The sequence below is a fragment of the Propithecus coquereli genome, unplaced genomic scaffold, assembly GCF_000956105.1.
Source record: "Propithecus coquereli isolate 6110/MARCELLA unplaced genomic scaffold, Pcoq_1.0 Scaffold282, whole genome shotgun sequence".
Lineage (NCBI taxonomy): Eukaryota > Metazoa > Chordata > Mammalia > Primates > Indriidae > Propithecus > Propithecus coquereli.
In genome coordinates, this window is record NW_012148419.1 from 2,303,394 (window position 1) to 2,317,598 (window position 14,205).

A 14,205-nucleotide genomic window follows, 5' to 3' on the forward strand; every position below is an offset into this window, starting at 1 on the left:
TCTTAGGCCCACAAAAATCTTAATCAGATGCATTAAATAGCACTTTGAAAGCACAGTAATTTCTCTCTAGATCAGACAATGATGCCCACCTAATTGCCAGACCCCTATGCCATCTTTTTCCTGACTCCACCTCCCTCTCCCATAAAACTCAGGGAAGACACCCCCTATCTGCAGTTCCAGGGATAAATCCTGACAGGTCTAAGCCAATCATAATAATTTCATTTTCTTGATGCTGATTAGCTTAGGAAATGACATATGACATAATTCTAGCCAATGAGACGTGAGGAAAGCTCACCTGTGATATTTCTGGGGAAGGTTTCCTTGCTGATAAAAATAAGTCACAGGAAAAGATTACCCCCTCTTCTTCTTCCACTAGATATGCCACCTAGTCATGCCTAGGTCTGGGACAGACATCTTATACTCTGAGCGTAACCAGCTGAGGACATCCCAGTGGACGGCAGAGCTGAAAGAAGGAAATAACCTGGGTTTTTGATAATGACATTGAGCCCAAACTCTACCCACCCTGCCGTTCTGCCTCAAGACTTCTTGCTACCTGAGATAATACATGTTCCTTGCGGCGTAGCCGTACTAAGTCAGGATTTTCTGTTACTTGGAGCTGGAAATGAAATCATCTGCATTATGTTCCTTAGGAATGTAAGGAACTGCCACTGCATATCCTTGGGACTTTATTGAACTTTACTACATGGCTGATTGCAACCTGGGAGTCAGTTGTGAATGGCAGGTTCTGTTTCATCCTCTTTTAGATCATGCCTCATGCTTTTTGGAGTAAACTGTTTTAGCAGCCATAGATTATACTTAACTCAGGCCGGTCATCTCTCTACAGAGGTTTTTGGTATCAGTGTGTCAAGAAAAGAGACTCTTAATGCCTCATGTTGGTGTTTGTATTTTAAAAATAATTCAACATCTATTTTTACCAAGCATCCATTAATTAAAAATTACTTGTTGAATACCTACAAATGTCAGAGTGGTAGGCATTAGAGATACAGACAGTGGTAAATATGATCAACATAGTTTGTCTTCATAGGGAACCTAAAATCAAATTATTCTTAATAACTTTGTACAGTAAGGCAACTATTATGAAAATTATTAATTTGTGCATTTATTCATTAATTCACCATGTTTTTGATGAGATTCTGCCATATACCTGGCATTGTGCTAGGGAGCACAACGGTAACCAACATAGCTGTGACTCTTGCTTACTGCACTTGGAGCTTAAAGTCTAGCCATTTATGATAACCTTACAAGGTAGTGTATATTATTTATTCACTCAACACATATTTACAGACTACTTTCTACATGCTAAGTACAGATGAGAGAACTGAAGCCAGAGAGGTAAGATGACTTCAACAACATAATACTAGTTAGTGAGAAAGTTCAACCTAGAATACAGAAACCTTTTTGTGATCTAAGTGTCCTTCTCACTTGATTGCATTGTCTTTTAAACAATGCAAAGGATGATTAGAATGACTTCCTAAACATACCTAGCCAAATTTACAAAAAAGTTAGCATCAACATTGTCCTCTCAAATGAAGCATAGAAAGTTATGCTGGAAAATTCCTCTGATCTTTAAATGTAACATTTACTTTATATCTCAGGGGCCAAACTAGCCCACATATTTTTAGCTCAAAAGACTGGGGCCCAGTCAAAATGGAAAGTTTATGAAGGAATAAATAGGAGTACTAGGGTGCTTAGAGAGAGGTAAAAATTCTAGGATTTATGGAGGAAACAGTACAGATCAGTGCCTTTGTAACCATTCACTTGAAATAGACATTAGTCTGTTGTGTACTTTGCCGGAGAATCATGTATCCTATGTGTCTGCGCAGTTGAGTTCTGTAGGTGACTATCTGGTTTGTGCCTTTCTTCTCTTCAAACTTTTCTTTAGATTTCTTACTTTTTCTAAAGTTGGTCTTGACCTCGCTCCATCCAACATCTCTGACTCATTCTGATTCAGAAAGGCAAGAAAGAATGCTTTAAGGCCGTCAAATATGGAATAGTTAAGGCTTAAGGGGCTATCAGTTTCTAAATAGCACAAATCCCCAGAATTCAAAGACGGGGTTGGAAAGTGTCACTTTCTGGAATGGTAACTAACAAACATAAACAATGTGACATTAGTCACCGAGAGGGAATAATACTAGGAAATAGCAGACCTTAAAAGAAGACAGACAATAATGAAGAGAAAGGTGAGGACCAATATGTTTGAAGAAATCAAAGAAAGAAGGAAACTGGGGGAAAGTGGTGGGGGATCAGTAGAAAACATGGACTAGAAGATCACCTTTGTAGCCTGAGATGAGTTGGTTTTAGGAAGTAAAGGTGGCTGCAGGCATATAGGAGGTCTTACCTTTCTGATCTGCACATGGATTCCAGGTGGCTATGGGAATGCCAGAGAGCTCTTGGGAAAGAGTTGAGAGGAAGGGTTTCTATGGAGTCCCCTCTTCTTGTTTGGAATAAGAATTCTTGTATAGAATTTTTCCCTCGAATGGTATGGCTCACATTTTATCTTGCAATGTAGTTATAGGTTGAGTGAGTGTCCTGCCTGGAATCTTCTAGACTGTGCTGTAAAAGGATTGGTGCATTCTTAGTTCTACCCACATATTGACAGCTCCAGATATAATTTCTGGTACATGGCAGAGAGTGAATGAATATTCTTGAAAGTTCAATCAACTAAAAGGAACATGAATGAGAGTATGAATATATCTCCAGTACAGAGGTGAAAAGTTGAAATGTATCATTCTATTTTTATTGCATTTAACTTCCTCAGTAGTTATTGCTTCTGTTGTTGTGATTGTTGTTACCTTTCAACTTAGCAAATGGTCAAATACCTCAATATTGGAAAGCTAATTTCCTCATGAGGACAGAAAAGGGTGCAAATGGCAAGATGCTGACAAAATGAGCATCAAAGGAAATGCCATTCATGGAAATTCATTCTGGCCCATGTGACCTCCTTGGACTAGAAGCATATGTGGGCAGACCAGGCAACATGAAGTGTTTTTATTATTATTATTTTTGTTTGAACATATTTACTGTTTTCTTTGTAAAATAGTTCTCACAGATGTCCTGATTGTATCGCTGGTCATATACATACATGCCAGAGTATGCACATATATTTCAGTTTGAAGCTACTTAGAAATATGTCCATTTTCATAGAAAATAAAATCAATGTCAAACTCACAAATAATTTTTTGGTTGAAACAATGGCACCAATATATTTTTGTACATCTAAGTGCTCAACCGATTGAGCATGAAAATGGAGAGGTTGGACTCTACAAACAGATGCCTGAGTTTAAATCCGAGCTCTGCTACTTATCAGCTCTGTTACAAGTTACTTAACTTCTCTGTGCCTCAGTTTCCTAATCTATAAATTGGAAATGATAATAACTCTACCTTGTAGGGTCATTGTGAGGAATTAATGAGTTAATATATTAGTCATTAGAACACTGCCTGGCACACAGTAAGTGTTGGCTATTATTATTAACAGTTAATCAGAAGCATTACTAATACTATCAATGTCAAAATTTAATTAAATATTAACATTTTAAAATGTAGAAAGAACTAGTATGTGTTATAATAGCAAATGTTGACTGAGAAAATACACAATGATAAAAGCTTTTATAAATTAAATATTGCTTTTAAGTGTACTTATATTTTATTAATAGCATCTATAGATACAAATCTCTGTGTGTTTGAAACAGCAATGCTGGATGTCTACGAATCTATTGGCTATACCTGTGTGCGCTTACATGTGCATGTGTACATATATAGCATTGTTCATTCAGTCCTCACATGAAATATAGTGAGCGTATGAATTTGTGGCCCTTGAGGCCTCCAGGGTATGTGCAGTGCTCAGTTTGTGAACCACTGGCTTTGTAAACCTTTATGTTCACTCTGTATGTCAATCATATAAATTAGCCCAGATCCCTGTCCTGAAAGAAATTCCACTGAATATGAAAAAAATCAGGCTGCAGTTGGTTAAGAATCAAATACACTTAAATATTGTTAGAAACAAGCAGTGGGATTGGTAGGTACAGTGTCTCCTTTAGGCTAGTGGAGTTCACTCCAGGATTCCAGAGACCTCATATATCTGAGAGTAACAAGTGAGGGAAGAACTGACAGCAGTTCTGTGGATTGCAGTAGCATAGAGAGTATAGTGGTTAGAAACCCATAGTAAGCCTGTGAGAAATGTGGTTATTGTCCTCTTTTACAGATAAATAAACTGAGGCTCAGAGAGGTTCAGTAACTTGCTCAAAGTCTCACAATAAAGCTAAGATTCAAATCCAAGACTGGATACTGGAGCTCTATATTTCTATGAGATAATCCTTCCAATAATGGCTCTCATTTTAAGATATCCTCAGGATTGTGCAGAATTTTTTTGTTTGTTACATTTTTTTTGTTTGTTATAATTTTACTTTTCCAAACCCCCAGAAGACAGCACATCAATTAACAGAGATAGAGATGGAGATGCCAGAACACAGCATATCTATGTACTAAGAAGAGAGACAGAGACACCAGAAAAATAAACATAGCTATTCATCACAGCAGCCAGCGGCAAAGAAAGGTCTGGGGGTCTTTCATGGAATTTCTTACAGGCCAGAGAATAAAATCTGGGTCATTCAGATCAGTTACTCAGGCACTGCTGTTGGTAAAGATTAGGGCTCTGGGGTCTGCTTAAATGCCTGTGGGCAGTTAGGTGAAGCAAGCCGGTGGACTGCAGTGGAGCTGATCACGACAGAGCAGTGAGGAAGAGGCCATTCCCAATGGTCGGTTATCTTTCAAAGGATAGGGGGGTGGATAAGGGAAGGCCCTGTCAAGATCAAAGAATGCATGCTGAGGGCTGTAAAGGAGGGGAAGGGAAGCAAGCTCATTGAAGCACCAGGAAAGGAAGGAGGCTGACAGCTGATATTCATCAAGCCCTAGGCAGGATGATACAGGGTGGAACAGGGGAGTGTGGTGAGGAAGGTAACCTTTGCTGATAAAGTTTGTTCCTTATCATTTGCAGTTGCTCTAAGCTCTGGGTCTGGTCTGGTCTTAGGTCAATATTTTCTAAGATATTTACCTCTTCTTGCTGGCACCTGGTCTTAATTCCACCCTCTTTTCTGCAGTTCTCCTCCTCCCATCTTTTGGGTTTTTTTCCCCCTTTGATGGTTTCAGGGGACACTCTCCAAATGTCTTATTCTATCAAATGTTATTACTGTGAGTGAGATTTCTTATGCTCCTTCTCTTTGTCTCAACTCCCCTCTGCTGACTTCCTGATGACCCTGCAAAGGAGCAACCATATGTGAAGATGGACAACTATTTGTTGAGCATCCACAATGTGTAAGGCATTGGGAACACCACGATAGATGAAACATAGTCCTTCTCATAAGGAGGTGACATCGTCTGATGAAGGGGATGTTTTAGAGAGGAAAACAGAATTATATGCTAATATATAAAATACACTGTAAGAATATAATATCAAAAGTATGTGCAATGCAGAATATGACCCAATTTTTCTCAAGGACCCCGTGATCCCCATGTTAGGGGAATCCATTACGTTTCAGGGGATTACACCTACTCAAAAGGTCAATTTAGTTCACTTACCTGGTAGCAGGGCAGCATAATGCTGGAGGAATGGCAACATGGAGGGGAGGGCTGTGAGCTGCCTCTGTCCCCTCTATGAACAGAGGACTGTATTGGCCCAGAGCTGGCTCCTGAGCCTATACAACCAGGCCCCTTAGTTTTCTGGAAGTGCAGAAGAAATGAAAGTTACAACATGTAATAAAATCGTACTTTCCCATCACAGAAAATTTCTTGATTCCGTCTCCTCTTCTTCCCCTCTATTACAGAAGAGATTATTCAGTGACACCTGTTAAAGCATGGTGAGGGAGATTTTATTTGGGACCATCGGGATAAGTACAGACATCACTGCAATGGGATTCTGCAGCAGGGGAGAGAGATTGGGCTCCACTTTGAATACAGGATGGGCAAGTGGGAATTTATAGCCAAGTTGCAGAATAGGGTCAGTGGCTAGAAAAATTACTAAGAGGAAACATCAGGGGTAAGGGGGATTGTGGTTAAACTGATCTAACAGGATTCTTGCTGAAGACAGGCCAGGGTGATCAGACATCACCTGAGGGGTGGCGGAGGATGAGGAACGTGATCAGATATGGAGGGTGATCAGATAGCAGGGGGAGAGGGTTCTTGCTAAACGGACTCAGCAGGTTCTTTGCTAAAACTGGACTTTACAAGGAAGTACACAGAGGGGCCTAGAAGATTCAGGAGCCTGACTAAAGTTTGGATAAGAATCTTTGTTATCTCCCTATTTACATTAAAATTATGTGGGTTGTCCTCAAAAGTCTTGTGAAGATTTAAGAAGAAACTGGATGAAACCTTGTCTGGAAGCTCGTTATGAGATCGATTTGAAGAGACAATGATTCCTGGAGCCTGGGCGCTGAATGCTGAGGGCAGTATCTGAGAATAATGAACAATGTTCTAGGGACAGAAGAGAGGCTCACCACAGGGTACATCGACACAGAAGTGTTGTCGAGAGCGCCTGCATCCTCCCTACCCCAGGAACAGAGGACATGTGGAAAGAATGATTTTGCAAACAGGAGGAACCAAAATTTGGCAACAGATTTTGGAACCATAGGTTAACTGATGCTAACAGACAAAAATGAGAATGCTTCAGGATAAAAATTTGCTAAGTAATAGGAAGAATCAACCTATCTTTGGGATGTCATCTGTATAAGTGTCATCTATTAAAGGCTCTTCATTTATTTCAAAATTAAGAAATAATACAAAGAGAGATGAAATTATTGTGTAAATATCTTGTTAGAGAAGAATTTCAATGAAAAGTTACCAAAAACATCAATGGAAGATAAATAGCTTTTGAGAAAACTGAGGGTTTTCTTTTCCTTTAGTTATTCTTTTTTTCTAGGATAAATGCTTTAAATGGAAGTTAGAATTTTCTGAAATGGGGACTTGGAAAAGTCACAAAGTCCACAAAGTCCACAATCCCCAAAAAAGAGGGTTGACTCATTCAGAATTATTGGGAGAGGGAAGGTGGCCACAGAAAGCCATCGGTCCACTTGCGGATGGATGGGAGAGTTGCTTCTGGGCTGTCTTAATAGCAGGTACCATGTGAAAAATGAATCAGTAAGGACACAACCAGCTAGGGTCCAGGCACTATTTCTATGTTTATTGTACACCTAAAAGGAACTAAAAGAAATTGCAATTTAAAGTTTTGGATGGTGGAATTCCCAGAGTTGTGAATGGTGTCATTTCAATTCAATAAATATTTGAGTGTATAACTGTGCCTATCCTGTCCTTGGCACTGCGAAGGCACACCAAAAACTGGGTTGTGATTCTGGCTTGTATTTCTTGGCCAGAGCTAGGATATAATTTGTGAGTAAGATTAAAATGTGTTGAGATTTTTTGGATAAATCAAAAAATATACTCTAATAGACACTGCGATTATAAATTAGTCACAGATAATTAACATTTTTGAGAATTCACAGCTTGCTTGGTAGCAAACAGAGCATATCTGAGGTCCTCAAACCCCACCTCTGATAGGTTGTGTACTTCTCCCCTTGCTGTTTCTAAAATAGCAACTGAAATTTGGCGATGGGGTGGGAGTCGAGTAGGAGGGTAGCTAGAAGACATGTATTAGGGAGAGAAACCATTTCCAAATTGAGATCTTTATTTACTGAATATCTGGCTTTTAACAAAAGTATTTAATCCAAAGTGAAATTGGTGGATTTCACAGATGTATTTATCCCTCTGTAATTAAAGTATCAGGCTGGTAGAGTTCTTTTCTTTAAAGATTATTCTATAACATGAATAAACCATTCTCAGAAATGACAGCTTCTCTATTCTGAAACCTTTCATCTCTTCCTCAGCTGATTGAAAGGGCTGCTCATGGTCTTTTTCAGCTGCTTATAAGGAATATAAAGCAAACCAGTGCAGCAGAAAGAGATGAATAAAGATTCCTTTGTTCCTGATCACGTGTCTGAAGAGAGAACACCACTGCCCTTGAGGCGCTCTCTCGAGTGGGTTCAGGCTCTTCCCCCTTCCTGTAGCGTCCTGGCGCTCTCAGCACTGCATGAAAAAGCAGCTCTGTTCCCTGTGGGTGAGCCCCCCGTCATCGCCTTGGATGCTGTGGCCACCTCCATTCCCCTTTACCCGGATGACAGAGAAACTGTTAACAGCACAGAGTGTGTTTATTTATTCCTTCTGCCTACTGGAAACTTGTTTCAAAGAAAGTAACGGGGATTGCCTGGTGTTAGAAGATTCAAAACTTTGAAACATACTTGTAAATGATTTGGCTGCCTTGTACAAATGTAAATGATGTCTGTTTGGGGGAGTCGCAAAGGAATGGGAGGGAAGGAGATGGGATTTTTCCCTCTCTGGGAGGTGTCACATGACTGCAGTTTGCACATCACATCTGAATATCTGTCCAAAAGGGGTGATATGTTTGTTTTCATTTTCTAAGCTTATAAAAGGTCCCAGAAAATAGGACGTCTGGACTGTGGAATGTTTTTTTTCCCTCATAATCTTAAAATTCTGATTTCTATGATTTTTCAGTGTTCCTACCTGTCCCACCCTTTTTTAGAGATCCTTATGATCTAGCAATCTAGTGGATTCTGCTTATAGACTTTTATTATGTTGTGTTATGATCATTTGAAGCTCTGGCCCCTACTACATACAGAACCTTGCATACACTATATGCTCAATAAATATTTCCTGAGAAAGTGAATGAATGGAAAAATGAGAAGGTCAAAATATTAAGCTGTTTTGTGAAATTCTAATGGGTAAGACTTTCTCTTTAGGAATATTCTAGTTTTGGTACCAGGCTCAAATATTAGGCTTTTCTGAAAAGGGGGCTGATTTTCCTTGGGCTATTACTGAGCTGGAGCCCTGGAACATAAACTTTTAAAAAACACCGAGTACAACGATTAGGAGAAAGATGGCCAGAATAAATCTGGTCCTGTTCTTCCTCCAGAAAATGTTTAGGCTATTTAGTTATCTACCTGATATTTACTAGGCTATTAATGATTCTTTGGGTATAAAGAAGAAAATAAAGGAGAACATTGAAGAGATCTAGTTTAATTTACCAAAGAATGTGCTGCTCTTCTTGCGAAAGTCCTAAATCTATTCCCCTATATCAGTGGGACCGAGCATGATGGTGGCAATGGTGGGACGCAGTGGGCCCCAGCAATACTGCGTGTGTGCTGGAATGAGGCACACTTACCCCCTTACTCCTCCCAGCAGCAGTGAGTATAGAGGGCAGCAATATCTTTCCTCCTCCAAGGTCATAACCGAGAGAGAGACCTATATTCATTTTCTAGGGCTCCTATAATAAAGTGCCACAGATCGGGTAGCTTAAACAACAGAAATTTATTTTTTCACAATCCTGGAGGCTGGAAGTCTGAGATAAAAGTGTCAGCAGGGTTGGTTTCTTCTGAGGCCTTTTCCCTTGGCTTGTAGATGGCTGGCTTCTCTCTGTGTCCCCACGTGGTCTTCCCTCTGTATTATGAGGCAATAATATAGCTCAGTGTGGTTAATTGAAACAAAATAAAAACATTTCCCTGCATTGGGGTAAAAAAGCAATTCCTAGCATGCAGGAACAACACGGACATTTTCTACTCAAACAGAATAAATCAGGCTTCCATATTATTCTGCCACTGAAAAAATGGATAATTTAAAGGGTGAAGTAAATTATGAAAGTGTAGGAAAACAAACTATGGGGAAAAGTTAAGAAGAATCAAAATAGTTTAGCTCAATGAAAGTTGAGAGGTCAAAGAAGAAAACTTAAGCTATGAATACAGTAGGCTTATACGAGGGGTTAGTAGATAATGTGAGAAGAAAGGGTGTTTGTTTATTTTCACTGATATCAAAAGGTTTCTTCCAAGAAATTATGAAAGGACTAAGTACTCATATGAATAGGGTTCGTGGTTGATATAGAACTCGAAGGGCCAATACTCAGGATGTCCTTAGAGCTAATGATGTTGAATTTTGAGAGTCTTAGATTCAAATACAATGGATAGATAAAAGGTTCAAAGTCTAAAATCAAGAATGGGAACTCATTGACTATTAGCACTAGAAGAGATGCTGTGATCTTCTGGTCCTTCTTCTTTTCTAGGGACCCACAGAGGTTTGTTTTCCAACCCAAGGTCACTTAGTATGCAGAATTGCTGTGGCAAGTCTCATTTTTGTTCTTTAACTAACTTGTTCAATGGTCTTAGGCAAGTTATTTAAATGTTTAATATTAAATATAGATGAGGTAACATACGAACTGCAGGAAGGTATAATGAGAATTTAATGATTTAAAATATTGAGTGATTGAAAATGTACATGAGTCCCACGTGGCTCAAAAATCCTAGCATTTTAAAGAGGTAATTAAAACAAAAAGGTGAACATGTGGCACTTTATTTAATGTCCTTTTTGTTGAACCAGAACTCGAGGGAAAAATCTGTGATTTAAATGCTCCCCAGGCACACAGCGCCCCATGTAATTGTGCTTTTACTGCAGCTATCAGATTTTTTAGCATGAAAGCAAAAACCATAGTGTTATTAATTGCAAAAGAGCCTCCTATTGTTTCGTATCCCCTTTTTCTTTGACATTGCTTTGTTTTGCCATTTGGTGAAAGTTTTATGATAAAAATTCCATGTTCTCGCATCATGCAGAAGGGCCAGTATTTAAGCTACAGAGAAGAAACTTTTGTGCCATAGAATTTTGTCTGTTTTAATAATTCATTCTTCTATATTCATTCCCTTCTTCCTTAAATCTTGTTGAACAACAGGAGTGTGCTCTGTGATCTTCTGTGTCTTAAGAATATAGAATGATATAGTAATTGGTACAGAATTTAAAAATACACAATAATATTTTTATCCAATTAAATTTTTGAACCGTAGTAAAAGAGTGAGCTTATTAACTTAGATGTTAGGAGACATTTTTGAAAGCCATATACTGAAATTTATTCAGTGTTTGCTAAGCTTTGATAATAGTTCCCACCTTAGAAATGATGGAATAAATCAAATTAAATCTTTAAAGATGGTATCCCAATTTCAGCAGAGCGTAGTCTTTTTAGCACTTCTACTCAAACATAATTTGTTTTTATATCTTTGCCATCTGGGAGAATTTTCTTTCCATTTGTACTCTTTTTTTTGTGTGTGTGTGTGTAAAGTGGTTGGATTCCAAAGACTACACCCCTTTTTATTTCTTCCAACCACTTTGTCACATCTTCTTAGCATCTTTAGTTATTTAAGGAGGAAGAGGGTGCTTCAATTTGCTGGTGAGAAAGTTGAGTATCTGAATTCTGAGCTTAGAAGTTAATCAAGGTTGTTGCTTTGAATTTGTTGAGGGATAAGTGTGAAGTTAAGTGTAAAAGTTTACTTTTTTTATCCTGTTTTCTCATGTATGTAAAGAGGTTCCCAAGGTAGGCTTAAGGCAGGAGATTTGGGCTGACCAGGAGTTTTCTCACCCTGAAGACCTGATGGTTGGCCTGGGAGGGCACAGGACGAGGATGGTAACTGACACGGGGCAGAACAGTGGGCCTAAGACTCAAACAGTGAGCTCCCTCAGCCTCTTGGGAAATATCCTTCAAAGGCAAGGAATTCAATCTGAGGTAAGAGATTTGAGGAAGCCAGACTGCATTCTAGAATGGTGGTTTTTTTGTCTTTGAGAGTAACTCTTCAAGTTATGGTAATCTGTGAGACTTTTTAAAAATATTTTTTGCAAGAGAGGGATAAGAATGGAGAGGGCAAGGACGTCCTTTTATAAAGTGAGTAAGAATCATAATTCTGATGGGGAGAGAATCCTATTAATATTTCACCTTAGGGATGTTCCTTTGTTCATTCATTCATTCACTCGCACATAAAGCTATGTGGCAGGTACTGTTTCAGATGCTAGAAAACTTAGCAAAACAAAACCTCAGCCCTCATGGAGCTTGCACTCTAGTAGGGGAGGCAGAAAATATATAGCATATAACAAGAAGGGTTACAGACAAAAATAAAGCAGGCTTAGGGGCTGGCAATGTGGTAGTGGACAGAAGTTGCATTGCCTGAGAGCTCAGGGCAGACCCCTGTGACAAGATGACCTGAAAGAAGTGTGGGAATGAGCTACATAGACACCTGGGAAAGGGAATCCCAGCGAGTGAGAACAGGAGCATGCTTTGTGTGAGCATGGAGCAACAGGAAGCCAGATTTGCTGAATCACAATGACTGGGGGGTGGTTGTGGCATAGGAGATAATAAAAGAAAGATGAGGTTTCGGGGCAGTCAATGAAGGATCTTGTAGATCCTTGTCAGGAATTCTGCTTTGACTCTGAGTGAGATGGGATGCCACTGGAAGGTTTTGGTTAGAAGAGTGACATGATCCGACTTCTAAAAGGACCACTCTGATGACTGAGCAGGAGAATAACTCTAGAGGGGTTGGGTAGAAGGAGGGAGCCCAGTAGGAAGGTGATTGTAATAATCCTGGCATGAGGTGATGGCAGCTTGGACCGGGGTAGTAATGGTGGGAGATGTGAGAAGTGGTGGGAGTCTGGATCTCTTTGAAGGTAGAGTCAAAAAGATTTGCTGATAGATTGGATGCCTGGTGTGAGAGAAAGAGAGGAAGCAAGGATGACTATGATGTTAAAGTTTGAGAATGTTCAACAATGAGATGGGGAAATGGTTGGAGGAACTGGTTTGGTTCAGTTCTAGGAAACAAAGTCTGACATGACTGTTAGATACCTACGTGGAGATGCTGGCAGATCAGACAGATGAGTGTGGGCTTCAGGGGAGAGGTCCGGGCTGCCCATCTTAATCTGGGAGTTGTCAGTATACAGGTGATGTTTAAAGGCAAGGGGACAGGTGATAAGAGGAACAACAATTTGGCAATGGCAGGGAAGTAGCAGCTTGGCACAGGATCAAAAGTAGCTATAGGCCGGGTGTGGTGGCTCACGCCTGTAATCCTAGCACTCTGGGAGGCTGAGGCGGGCGGATTGTTTGAGCTCACGAGTTCGAGACCAGCCTGAGCAAGAGCGAGACCCGGTCTCTACTAAAAATAGAAAGAAATTAATCGGACAACTAAAAAATATACAGAAAAAATTAGCCGGGCATGGTGGCGCGTGCCTGTAGTCCCAGCTACTCGGGAGGCTGAGGGAGAAGGATTGCTTGAGCCCAGGAGTTTGAGGTTGCTGTGAGCTAGGCTGACGCCACGGCACTCACTCTAGCCCGGGCAACAAAGTGAGACTCTGTCTCAAAAAAAAAAAAAAAAAAAGTAGCTATGGATTAAGGCTTTGGCAGCAGGCAGCGAAGTCAATAGCAGGTAAGAAAAATGTTGATGACCATTAAAGAGGCTGGGAGACCTTGCAAAGGAAGGGCGAGCAGGGCAATTTGGGGGGATAGGAGATCTGTGACACAGCTCAGTGGAGACTCGGCCAAAGACACTTTTTGTTGCGATTGTGATTTTTACTCAAAACACGTGCCTGTTTTGCTAGGTAGGTGTGGCCCAGTAAGGTAAAATGTAGACCTGCACAATTCTTGAATTACAGAACTACTTGGGTTCTGGATAATTAGATTCAAGTCTTCTATTTCCTGATCAATTGTAAGTTCCTTAAGAGAAAATTCCATTTTCAAGTTCATTCTTATATTCTGCATGGTGCTTAGAAGAGAAGGCTTTGTATATAGTAGGTGTTTGTTGAACAAACAGATGTTTGTTGAATGAATTAATGGAAACATTACTAAAAGCTTCAGAAATCTCCCAAAGGTGTGTAGACAGGAGCAGTTTCCATGAGGATTAGGCATGCTGGGCTCTCCCGGACAAATGATCTTTTCTGCTTGGAAAATGCCCCAAGTATGTTTAGAAGTGTCAGGCTCCTCTGAAATCAGTTACGGTGGGATTGGCTCCTTATCTGTAATCTTTATAAGACTAAAAATTATAGGCTGTTTGTCAGCTTGTTTAAAAGTATTTGTCCCAGAAAAAAGTTTTGCTGTGTGTTATGGCAGAATTATTCAAAGAATACATGCTTAAGTTGAGGTTTCTAAGTAGACTCTTGTAAAAACAGGCAATTACTTGCTCAAGGCGGTTAATTGCGTGCACAGATGGGTACTTGTGTTACCAATACCTCATTTGCACTTGTGATTACCCATTTGCAATAATTCATGAAACTTCGGGGAATTCTTAGGTACAAGGAAAGGTTTTAAGCATTTAAAAAACATATCACTGC